At 36.9% G+C, this 13,385-nt stretch overlaps 1 pseudogene; it reads left to right on the top strand.

The window, feature by feature from the left end:
- Nucleotides 1–900: 900 nt before the first annotated feature.
- Nucleotides 901–4,195, top strand: LOC139847966 (pentatricopeptide repeat-containing protein At1g14470-like; annotated as a pseudogene).
- The last annotated feature ends 9,190 nt before the right edge of the window (nucleotides 4,196–13,385 follow it).

Raw genomic sequence — 13,385 nt, 5'->3', positions numbered from 1 at the left:
ATGACGTCCAACGTCCAATAAGGTTGGTCCCTGACCGATGAGCTTTCACAGTTCCTAACTGTGCTCCGACAGAATCTCCCTTAGAGCCTTGGTGAAAACAAGTCGATGTAAACGTCCAACGTTTACCGATTTCTTCTACTAGAATTGGTCCCGAACGACCCGCTCTGATACCAATTGTTGGAAGCTTCGACGAGCCCAACACACCCACTATAGAGGACCTAGGTTATACTCACTTACTACACCAACACTTTGACGTTGGTTAGCCTTTGATTTTATGAATCCTTAATGCACAATAATGCTTAGGCGACAGTGTCGACCATATATCATTTAGGCGGTATAACCGACCATGTATCACTTAGGTGGCAGAGCCGACCATATAAGAAGAACAACTCAAGTGCACTAAGAACTTAAACACAAACTAAGGCTTAACCGGGAAACTTAACAAAGAACACTTTTATTAATACAAAGAAACAATTACAATATTATGGACTCAACTCACACTCTTACTTCTTCACAACTTCTACTTCTAACTCTTCTTCACTTCTTACTTCTTCTCTACTTCACACCTCACTTACTCACACTTCACACAACACAAATGAAATCTCCTCCCATATTTATACTACTCCATGGAACATTCTAGAACCTAGATATTTCCACGGATATATAAATATCTAGATATTTCTATAACCTACAAATATCTAGATTTTTTTTTTTTTTTTTTTTTTTACATTTCAATTTCTAGATTTTTTTTTTCTTCATATTCTAATATCTAGATTTTTTCTTATGCATATTAATATCTAGATATTTTACATATATACATCTACTAATTCCATATTATTTTATAATACCAAATTTGCATTGTATTTTAACATGATTACATGTAACAAACGGTAGCTTTTAATGTCACACTTGAACGTAATTGCACAAATAGCAATATCCAGTTTCAAACACTTATCACAACTCCATGCACAAATCATTCACTACTCATTGCATCACCATAACTACTGGATTTCACTCCTCATCACTCACTGCACGCGCCTCCGTGCACCACCTTTATACACCCGCTTCATATTTGATTCCGTACACCAACCCAACGTATATGTATACACCAACATGCTCAAGTTTTACTCCCAACTGGGAGCTGATAATGACGTCATCTCCCTCTTTCATTCAATGCAGGTATCACGTATCATTCCTGATGCATTTGCTTATCCGATTCTGATAAAATCTTGCTGTCAAATAGCGGTTGAGTTGCATTGTCATGTATTGAAAATGGGACATGAATGTGATTGTTATGTGCGTAATGCTGTTATGGATATGTATGCTAGGTACGGGTTTGTTGAGTTTGCACGCAAAGTGTTCGATGAAATGTCTGACAGAAAGGTAGCTGATTGGAATTCGATGATTTCTGGTTATTGGAGAAATGGTAATGATGTTGAAGCTGAAAAGTTGTTTAATTTGATGCCTAAGAGAAATGTGATTACTTGGACTGCAATGGTTACATGTTATTCTAAAGCACGAGATTTGGTTACTGCAAGGAGATATTTTGATCTGATGCCTGTGAAAAACGTTGTTTCTTGGAACGCAATGTTATCAGGGTATTCCCAGAATGAATATGTAGAAGAAACATTAGAATTGTTTAAAAAGATGTGTAGTGTTGGTGGTGTTCAACCTAATGAAACAACATGGGTCGCTGTTATTTCATCGTGTTCTACACGAGGTGATCCTAAACTTGCGAATTCACTCGTGAAGATGATCAGTGAGGAGAAGAGTGTTAAACTGAACAGGTTTGTTAAAACTGCGTTACTCGACATGTATGCAAAATGTGGGGATCTTGTGGCTGCTAGGAACATATTTGATGAATTGGGTATGTTTAAAAATGTTGTTGCGTGGAACGCAATGATATCTGCGTATGCACATGTAGGTGATTTGAGCTCCGCTAGAATACTTTTTGATAAGATGCCAACGAAGAATGTGGTTTCATGGAATTCATTGATCGCGGGCTACGCACAAAATGGTGAATCAACGATGGCGATTGAGGTTTTTAAAGAGATGGAAAATTCGAAAGATGTTAAACTAGATGAAGTTACTATGGTGAGTGTGATATCTGCGTGTGGTCATTTGGGAGCTTTGGAGTTAGGAAAATGGGCTTTAAAGTTCATAGATGAAAATCAAATCACATTAAGCGTTTCAGGTTACAACGCTGTAATCTTTATGTATTCCAAATGCGGAAACATCCGAGACTCCGAAAGGATCTTTTATAATATGGAGACGAAAGATGTAATTTCCTTTAACACATTAATTACTGGGTGTGCAGCTCATGGTGATGGCTTTTCGGCCGTTGATTTGTTATGGAAGATGAAAGAACATGGTTTTCAACCTGATAGAATAACTTATATTAGAACAAGGTAGACGGGTATTTGAATCGATTAGTAACCCAGACGTGGATCATTATGCATGTATGGTTGACTTATTAGGTCGAGTGGGTCAGCTTGATGAAGCCAAGAATTTGATTGCAAACATGCCCATGGCTCCACATGCAGGTGTCTATAGTTCACTTTTAAACGCTAGTCGAATTCGTAAAAGGGTTGACATCGGGGAGTTTGCAGCTAGGGAGCTTCTCAAAATCGAACCCGAAAATTCCGGGAATTACGTTTTGCTTTCGAATATGTACGCATCGTTGGGGAAATGGGGTGATGTTGAGAGAATTAGAGGTGAAATGAAATTAGCGGGTGTCAAGAAAACTACTGGATGGAGTTGGGTTGAGTTTAATGGAAAATTACATAAATTTATAGTAGGTGACATGTCACATGAACGATCGAATGATATATATGAAATATTGGGGGAATTAAGAAAGAAAATGAGGATGGCTGGTTATGTAGTTGATAAGGAGAGTGGTTTTAGAGATGTTGAAGATGAAGAAAAGGAAGAAATGGTGGGGACTCATAGTGAGAAGTTAGCTGTTTCTTTTGCTATTATTGTTAGTGACTGTTATTAGAATTGTGAAAAATTTAAGGATATGTTGGGATTGTCATGATGCTATGAAGATCATCTCAAAGTTGGAGAAAAGAGAGATAATTGTGAGGGATAACAACAGATTTCATTGTTTTAATGATGGTTTATGCTCTTGCAAAGATTACTGGTAGCCTGTTCATGGTGACAATATGGGTATAGCCCTGCCGATGTAGAAGGTATAACTTTAAAGATATTGCCCTGCCGATGGCAGGATTGGGCATTGTTGGTGTTTCACCGTTGAAGGAACTGAAGAAGCAACCAAATATTTATAACTGTTACTTTTTAAGTTCTTCGACCTGATGTGCTCAAGGGAGATCACGGTTATAACAAAAAGTTGAAGCATGTTTCATACGGCGGAAGCTTAGAAGATGGTTATATAGGAAAGAACATAATTCCACCACTTTCATGGTAACGTAAGGTTCAGAATAGCATCTGAGATTGCAGTGGATTGCTTTTACTCCATTGAACCAACTCCCAAGCAGATTGTGTCCTGCGACGTCAAACTGGCTAAAAATTTGACTTGACCGTAGCTTCGTTAGTAAACTAGCTGATTTGGGGTTAGTTGGTATTAGCGTCGGTTCAAATTTCGGTAAATCAATACCATATGACTTCTGCAGCATGCACGATTTGTTATATTGATTCTGATTACCAGCAAACTGGAATGTTTGGTGTAAAATCGGATGTTTCTTCTTTAGGTTATGGATCTGGGAGTGCCCAACTTTGGCCGGATGATGAGGCTTTCGGCTTTGCGAAGTACTCTCTTTTTGTGCAGAGCTAACACGTAAAGTTAGACCGGATATTGAGTCGTTTTTGCTTCATCTCCATCACCAGCTAATTTCAGTCAAGTGTCTTAAGTTCAGCAGTCAGTTTCAAATCTACAGACTTTGTTAGTGCTGATTAAAGCAGACAAGACCCATTTATTTATTTGTGGGTCATTTTTATGTTTTAACCCTTACGAGATAGATTGATTAAATTTAAAAAATTGTACTAATAATAAACGGGTCAAATGGGTCGAATGTCGCCCAAAACTGTACTGTTAATGCATCAAGTCTCCTAAGTTAATACTCAGGAAGGCATGCATTTAGATGAAAATATTCATCTTGAAGATGAGCTTGATTTTTGTCTTGTAGAAAACTAGACAATGCATTAAGCAAACCTTTAAGTCTGTTTATGCAGTTCATAATGATAATGATATATATTTAAGATTTTTGCCGACCCTCAATTGACCGTCTTAAACACGGTAATTGACCGTCTTAAGTACGTAAAGCCATAGTATATACACTAAACCTCGGAAAAAACTGAATGTTTAATATGCTTTCTGCTGCAAGTATGTAATATGTTTTAACCCTTACGAGATAGATTGATTAAATTTAAAAAATTGTACTAATAATAAATGGGTCAAATGGGTCGAATGTCGCCCAAAACTGTACTGTTAATGCATCAAGTCTCCTAAGTTAATACTCAGGAAGGCATGCATTTAGATGAAAATATTCATCTTGAAGATGAGCTTGATTTTTGTCTTGTAGAAAACTAGACAATGCATTAAGCAAACCTTTAAATCTGTTTATGCAGTTCATAATGATAATGATAATGATATATATTTAAGATTTTTGCCGACCCTCAATTGACCGTCTTAAACACAGTAATTGACCGTCTTAAGTACGTAAAGCCATTGATGTCTTAGTATATACACTAAACCTGGGAAAAAACTGAATGTTTAATATGCTTTCTGCTGCAAGTATGTAATATGTCTTAGTAAAGTCCTAGGCGAGAAGCAAAAGTAACAAAACACAAAAAGTAAGATCCATGAACAGCTGTAATAAAGTCAAGTTCTGACAATGATAACCTAACATTTTCAAGAAAAGATTTCATAAATCCAATGAGTACAAACATCTTCTTCAAGTTGGCACTTCTTTAGCAGCCACCGTCTTCAAGTTGACAAGATCTGCAGAGAAATGAATTAGGACAGCCAACATAAAGAACCAAAGTATCGCAGAGTTGAACTACACAAGCAATAATTTCAAAGACACCATGACTGCAAGTACAAAATTTTTCCGTTATCACTTTAATTGTGTACTACTGTTCAATTTAAAATTTGAGGGTATATGTGATTGAGTTCAAGATACTCGCCAAATTATTATCAATGCTTTGCATATATTAGAAAAAGGAAACTTCTATGTACATCAACCTAAAATTACAATTCGAAGAGAGAACGAGAGAGCTATGTAATATGTTCTAAGAGAGCACAATGCTTGATAGATAGATATTTTAATTAAGTGAACAACCAGAAGAATAGTTCAGTTCAGACCTCATGACCTATCTTTTCTAAACGCATTAATAAATATGTGGAGTAAATTTTTATTATTTGAGGCCTGATGAGTAATAAGTGCTTCAGCTTGTTGAAGCTGGCGAGAGTAGTGTGCTTCCATCTGTGTTTCCTCTGTTGTTTAGGAAATCTATCCAGTAAGCATATGACCTGTCCCTTCTTTAAAATCGAGGGTACGACATCGTGATTTGCATGAGTAAACATATCCGTCAATTCTACCACACTTTTCCACAACTGTGCCTCCAACCTAGTCACATTCTCCTTTATTTGACCCCTCTCGGATTCATTTTGCAACCTTTTTTTCTTGGCCCATACTTTTAAATCATCCACAAGGTTCTCAACAACTACTTTTGTCACATCGATAGCCTGGTTTCTCTCAGTAATCATATTGTCCTGCTCTAGTGATGCTTCTAGTTCCTTCATTAGATCTTCAATGTCGGGCCTTCAGCTCTTTCTCTTTCATTGCTTGCGTAGGAAGTTCCTGCAAATTAACAAGAATATCATCACTATAACTGAACCCCCAGTATTGAAAATCATAGAGTAATAAAATTGATTCGTGGAAACTATATGTAAACATAAATAATATATGAAACTGATGAAAATACCTTCATGATGAATGTGGCGTTTGGAGAGTTCTCAAGCAAGAAATTTCTAGCTTCCGTTGACATTTTATGTTTGCATGTATTCCTCGTGCCAGAGTCTATATTTAACCTAATCAAGTTGCTAAAGGGCGAAGGCTGAGCAGATAGTAAATCCGGGAATGAGGAAATACACTGCATATATATATATATATATATATATATATATATATATATATATATATATATATATATATATATATATATATATATTAATATTAATATTAATATATATAAATACACAAGTTATATCCACGTTCTTCTAGCAAAACTTCACGCAATAAAAAAGGAATTTCATGACATATGGTCTTGAATAAGACCATAAAATGGCATGTCAAAAATCAGCAAAAACAGTTATAATAAAACGGTTGGGTAGATGAATATGGAAATAACTTTGCATATACCGATCTACCTTCTTTTCCGTTTAACTACAATTACCAACTCTAATTATGAAAACGTGTCACGTGTAATTGTTAGAAATAAAAGTAAAAAGCAAATATACTTGAAGAGGAAATGGACTTTTGAATGAGAAGAGATTCCATCCATCACTTCCTAATATAGAAGATCACATGACTAACAATGCTACAATACCTCCAACGGCTAGTGATACAAGATCAGCATATATATACTCTCAATTAGCCAAAGTTGAATAGTAACCAAAAAAAGATTATAGGCCCCTTGCCTTATTTAGAACACACGACCGTTTGGTATTTGACTACAAATAGATACAAATAGAAGTGTTTTTTTCTCTTGTAAAAAGTAATCTATTTAAAATGTAGTCCCAAAAGTTCATAGTCTTTTAGTTCATATCAATTCTGTAATTGTAATTCAGTCATATCAATAAACATTCAAATATTTCCGCATATCAATTGTTTACATGGTATCAAAGCTAACGGTGTCGTCGATCTTGGATCAAGACACTCGTATTTAGCTTCAATCATCTACCAAAAGCTGGCTGCCATGTCCGTAGACGGTAGCACAAATCAAACCCATTATAAAATTATCATGCTCAATTGAGCAGATTACGTGAGAAAAAAAAAAGTGATTGACTCTTGAATCAAAAGATCACTTGCAAAGCTCAATGCTTTTACCATTGAACACATGTTGTCACAGACAGTGATGGTAAAAGGTTAGCTTGAAATCAAACTACCATGTCAAAAGAGACGGTAGCTCAAATCAAGCCTCAAAATCATCGGCCACCAAGCAACAAATAATAGTTGCGGTTGCCATGGTGATTATATTGCGGCTTTAGAACAAAGAAAGAGTGAGATTTGCAGCCGTGGGTAACCAAGAGGCTACCAACAGCGGTAACCACCACCAACCATCAAAATAGTTAACGGCGACCATAGATGATTACCTGGCACCGAAAGGAGAAAAGAAATCAGCAGCCTGAACGGCGGCGAAGGGAGCAACAGCGGTACTCGGAGGCAACCAGAAGGCTACCAACAACGACACCACATAATGCTTCCATTTCATGGCTGAAAACCGCAATCAGGTAAAGGGTTTGTAATTAACACCTCAAACCCTTCTCTCCTCAAACTTCTTCCTTTAATTTCGTGTTCATAGCGAAAATCATAGATGAGAAGTAAAGGGTTAGGGTTTCTCATATTTAAACCTTTCATCAGATAGGCCATCTAAGATGAGAGAGAGTGACTTTTCTCTCAACTCACATCCCGATGTAAACCCTTTCTCCCAACTTTAATTTGAATTTTCCATATTTCCTTTTTTCTCACTGCCGTTAACCACCTTACACCATCATCCTACCGCCACAACCAACTCTTTCCGTTCATCTCCATTCTTAATTTCTACTTTCATTTAACAACAGAGAAAATTATCTATATAGATAGAAACAACTTTCTCTCCCAACACCCTTAAAACTCCGATCACCTTACACTGCTGTCCACCAGCCTTAACTTCCGGTCAGCCACATCTTCTCCGGCCAGACCTCTAGAGGATGTTGGTTTGACCCATATGTCGAAACCCACTGGTTTTTCGTCTTCTTCGTCGTGTGACAATCGTGCAACGCCCAATGGCTTTTCGTCTTCATCGTCGTGTGATAATCGTGTAACTTCGTTTTTGATTTTCAATTTCCCGGAGTCTTGGTCCCGGGATGATTGTCGGAGAATCTTCGAGAACTACGGTACTCTTAAAGATGTGTATTTTGCACGGAAAAAACTATCGAGTGGTCAACGCTTTGGTTATGTTCGATTTGAAGGCATTGACGATATCGAGTCTTTCTCCAAAGTCTTAAAATCCATTCATATAAATGGAAGATGGATTCGAGCCTATAAGGCTTTGGAGAAAAAATCTGTAGGGGTTAAGATTCCTCCTTGTACAAGTCGGGGTTCGAAAGTTGAAGATCTCCCTTCTCGCAGGCACCATGAGGCCATTCCGAATATTAATGGGTTCGAGGACTTTCCTCCGGCTCCTTGGAACCAAGGTCGGGCCAAACCGTTCAAATGGGAAGACAAAAATGCTGCTGCCCCGTCTGCGAATCTCGACTCCAAATTTTTTAAACTACCTGTCAACAGTCGAATTGAGATTAAGATTGGTGATAAATGTTTCGATTTTAACCTTCCTAAGTCGGTGTACAACCACAACCTTGTTTTTAGCTTTAACAAAGATCGTGTTTTGTGGACTTTGATCGAGGTTGACGATTTTCCGGTAAAGGACGACTGTGGTGATGCATCGATAAAACCTCATGACGTCTCCAACGTTGATGTTGAGGTTAAAGGTGTGTCCCAATCGGTACTTAACAAGGATCCCATTTCGACGGATAAAGAAGGGCCGAGAGTGGGTAAGAACTTTAATCTTTGTGAGGAAAAGGCCACCGAACAAGATGAAGTCGTTGACGGGTCTGATGTCGATGATGTTATTGAAGAAGGAGAGTTTATCCCTGTTCCAGTCGAAGAAATTCCGGCTTCTGTCTCTTTTCCGTCCGACGATCCTCTGGATTCTGCAACTTCGGATTACGTGCCAGAAAATATCTCGGGCGTAGGATTTACAAGTGGATCGAAGGAGGATAAGGATAGTTCCAATGTAATTGGTGATTCCAATGGCACGCGTGACAGTGTTTTTACCCAAAAGCAAATTCAAAATAATTTTGGGCCTGAGCTTAATGGGCCAATTCCCTTAAATGATCCTAAGGTGGGTTGTGTATCTCCAAACAGGCTGGATCCTACTTCAAATGTGGATGAAAATGTTATATCGGCTGATTCTTGTTTAGATGACAGGGATTATGCCGACTCGAGTGAGGTTATCACTTGCCCATCATCTACAGCTGTTGCTCGTTTTCGTGTTAGGGGAAAAAAATTTCACCCCCTAATTAAAAGTCATTTCATTAAGCATGTGTGGAGAAGAGCTAATTTGAAACGTTGTCGCCGTCGGGAATCCTTTCGCTGGCATGATAGGCTTTTCATTGATAATGTGATGAAGCATTCATTTGAGGACGAGGATGAAACTGATTGCTGCTCATGCTGCTCTTCTTGTGCGTCCTCGGAGTCGGATACATAGTCTCATGTCTTGTCGTGTTTCGAGTCGGTAATCGTTTCGAGTCTGTAATTGATGTGACTTTTTAGTAGAGTTGTCGTCGGGTGTTGTCTCGTGCTTGTTTTGCTAGCTTCTTGCTAGTCCGTATCGTGTAATTTTCCTTTATTTATATATCCTACTTGCCTTTCAAAAAAAAAAAAAAAAACCTTTCATCTCTTTAATCAATCGATAAAACAACCCTAGTACAATGAACCTGGAAAACCCATAATTTTAAAGGGACTGCAGTTGGGGAAGAAAAAAGTTGAGATGAAAGATAAAACCTACCACCACCAGATGACGGATGAATGTCAAAAAGAATTGGGATAATAAGATGTATTTTACTGTACATTATTTTTGACCCTTCAAGTTATGAGGAGTCAAAAAGAGTGGTCAACATCAGGAGTTAAAAGTTATTAGTCTTTTGTCACAGGAATAAAAAGGAGTGGTCAATATTTTTGGTCAAATAAATGTTTTCGTAAAATAAAATTTTTTGGACAACCGATCATTCAAAACCTTTAGTCAGTACTTTGAGAAATCTGACTTTTTTCAATTTCATTTCATTAGTTATTGGTGAATTGGTTAAAGAGAAAACGAAGGATAATAACTCTTGTTTGTGAGTGTTCCATTTTATTTTGTTAAAAGGAAAAAGGTTTCAATTTTTCTACTCAAATATGCTTTTAAAATGACATTACTGTAGAACTTTTCAGTTTTTTGTCAAAAAAATAAGAAATCAACAAAAGATTCTTTAAAGATATTCTCGAGAAAAACCTTTTTTTAGTTTTATTTATTGAAAAAAAGGGAAAAAGTAAATTTGATTTTTTTGAGCTTGTTTGTAACACCCCGTTTTCCCGTACGTATCGAAAGGTACATACTTAATCATTTGTACGTTGTAACTCGCTAGATTATGCGTAATTGTATATATATATATATATATATATATATATATATATATATATATATATATATATATATATATATATATATACTTAATAATGTGTGCGCCTACAAGTGTATACATGGGCTTTGATAGCGTTAAGTCTTATGAGACTATTGTTGAAGTTTAGGCGAATGTAGGAAGCGGGTTTTAAGTGTGCGAATCAAATAAAATCAAAATTCGTTTAAGGTTGTCGAGGTGTCCAGGTGACGGCTAATGCCGCGCCGCAACACATAAAGCAATTCTGGATCAGAAGTTGGGTTAAGAAGGGTTCATTTTCCTTCGATATGTCGCACCGCGACATTTGGGCCGCGCCGCGGCAAATCTGCTGGACAGATTCCGGTTTTAGCTCCAATTAAATGACTTTGAGGGGCAAATTGGTAAATTGACATGTGAATCTGACGGAAGCATTAACTCTCCACCACATATCCATTTAATTCATTTCTTTTTCTCTTTTCTCTCCATTTTCTCTCCCAAAACTTAAAACCCATTTGAATCAAAAGTAAGATTGGAGAGGGAAGGATTGAGCGTTGATCTTTGGAGCAAGAATTAAAGTTGTTCCTTGTGTCTCTAGCTACGCGTTGATAGTCTCGGTAAGTTCTAACTCTAAGTTTTGAGTTTTAATTGGTTAATGACTAGGGTTTTGGGTACTAGAGATTTGTAAGACCCATTTGGTGGTAAAATGGGTGAGTTGGGTTATGTTGTTGTAATGAAACCCTAATAGCCACAATCTAGGGTTTTGGCTTTGTGATTTGGAGTTGTAAGTGCCAAATGGTGTTGTTAGTCACTAATGCACTTTAAGATTAATGAAAGAAGTGTAAATGGGTAAGTTTGACTTGATGGTGAATCTAAGAAATATAAAATGGGTCAAAATGTACTAGTTGACCTAATTAGACGAAATGGGTATGGATTGCCCTAAGTTTTGTGTTAATTGAAGTTAATAGACTTTAATTCACTAGTCTTAGTGATTAAAGTCGAGTCTTGGCCATTTATGGGCGGTTGCGAGTAGTTGAGTAATTTAATGCAAATTGGGTCATTAAATGCTCAAGTGGGAGTATTGTGGTTAATCCCACTAGTTGTAAAATTGAATGTGCACTTAATGATTTAGGTACATTGCCTTGAAGCTCGAAAGTGCTAAATCATCATCCTTGTGATAAGGTGAGTGGAGTAATTATACGTATGTGTATATGACGTATTTATTTGTGGGTGTTATGGTATGAACCATCGAGCCGGTAGTGCCATAACATGTGTGTGATAAGATGTGAACCACGAGCCGGTAGCATCGAGTGTGAACCACGAGCCGGTAGCACTATAAAATAAGATGTAAACCACGAGCCGGTAGCATCGAGTGTGAACCACGAGCCGGTAGCACTATAAAATAAGATGTGAACCACGAGCCGGTAGCATCGAGTGTGAACCACGAGCCGGTAGCACTATAAAAGAGTATGACTCGAGCGTATGGTGTGAACCACGAGCCGGTAGCACCATAGCGTTATTGGTTAACCATATTGAGATTGTTGATTTGTTTAGCATATTATATATATATATATATATATATATATATATATATATATATATATATATGTTGAGTTTAGTATATGCTAATGAAGTGGCGTGATAATGTACGACTTGTTGGTGTTACGTTTATGTTGACATGCTTTTTGAGTTACAAGTTCGTATGAGGTATTTGGTAATGTGATTGCGAATGGATAGGTTATATATATGTATGTATAATTGTTGCACTCACTAAGCATTGCTTACCCTCTCGTTGTTTACCATTTTATAGGTTCCGGCTTGGACAAGGGTAAGGGCATACGGTTGAATTAGTTGTCTCCCGTTTATGTTGACAAGGGGTGCTTTTGGGATAGCTTTTGAAGTTGGCCTGACGTTTTGGGTAGTTTAGTCCCAAACCATGCTCGAGTGTCGTTTGGATTATAAACTATCATTGTAGGGGGGTCAAACTTGTATTGAACTTAATTAATGGCCTTCGTGCCTTTTGTAAACATTTAAATCGTTGTACGTTTAAATGGAACTCGTGGAATGGTTTACATATTTAATTGGCGCATAAATGTGTATTATAAAAAAAAAAATTATCGTATGGAATACGGGTTGGGTTGTTTCAAGTGTTATCAGAGCATGGTCTAAGGGATTTAGGCGACTTGAGATAGGTGCCTAGACTTGGACTTTATTGTGTGAGCGCTTTATGCGGGACTTGTAGGACTTTGGGTCTAATCGGGAATTGTTAGTGCTTTGGTTTATGTGAACTAAGCTTGTGCTAATTGATTTGTGTTATGTTTAGCAAGCATCGAGCGAGACGAACGTTGTACTAGCAAGTTAATGCGACGTGCTCGCGTAACAATGATTAGCTACCATTGTTACGGGTGCAAATCGTGTCAAACAAGTAATGTACGACGATTGTCGAGCAAGATGGAGTAGTGTGGTGTACATGTATATACTTACATGTTATGTATTTTCGTTCTTTGTTTAATCTTTTCCGTTTTATAGAATGAAGACGAGAAACGGACACGATAATGATAACGGTGGTACGAGTGAGGATGTTGATGTTAAAGCTAAGGGGTATAAAATACTATTAAATTTTACAAGGAAATACTATTAAATACGATACAATTTTACATAAGATATTTATTTATTTATTGAATGGATATACTTAAACCTTGCTACAACACTTATAGGCAGTGTACCTAATCGTACAGTAGTGTAGTTTTTATTAAGTCCGGTTCGTTCCACAGGGAATCTTTTTCACAAAGCTTAACGCTATATTAGTTTAAATTTATAAAAATACAAATATATATAATATTATTATTATAAAGGGGGTTTTTACCGTTTAATGACCGGTTTGTCGATTTTAAAAACTTTAGTTGCAGTTAAAACAAAATGTAAAATATTAAATAAATAAAAGACTTAATTTAAAGCGTAAAGTAAA

Source organism: Rutidosis leptorrhynchoides, chromosome 5 (genome assembly GCF_046630445.1).
Source record: "Rutidosis leptorrhynchoides isolate AG116_Rl617_1_P2 chromosome 5, CSIRO_AGI_Rlap_v1, whole genome shotgun sequence".
Lineage (NCBI taxonomy): Eukaryota > Viridiplantae > Streptophyta > Magnoliopsida > Asterales > Asteraceae > Rutidosis > Rutidosis leptorrhynchoides.
Note: the sequence above shows the minus strand (reverse complement) of the source record. Positions and strands in the feature narration are given on the sequence as shown.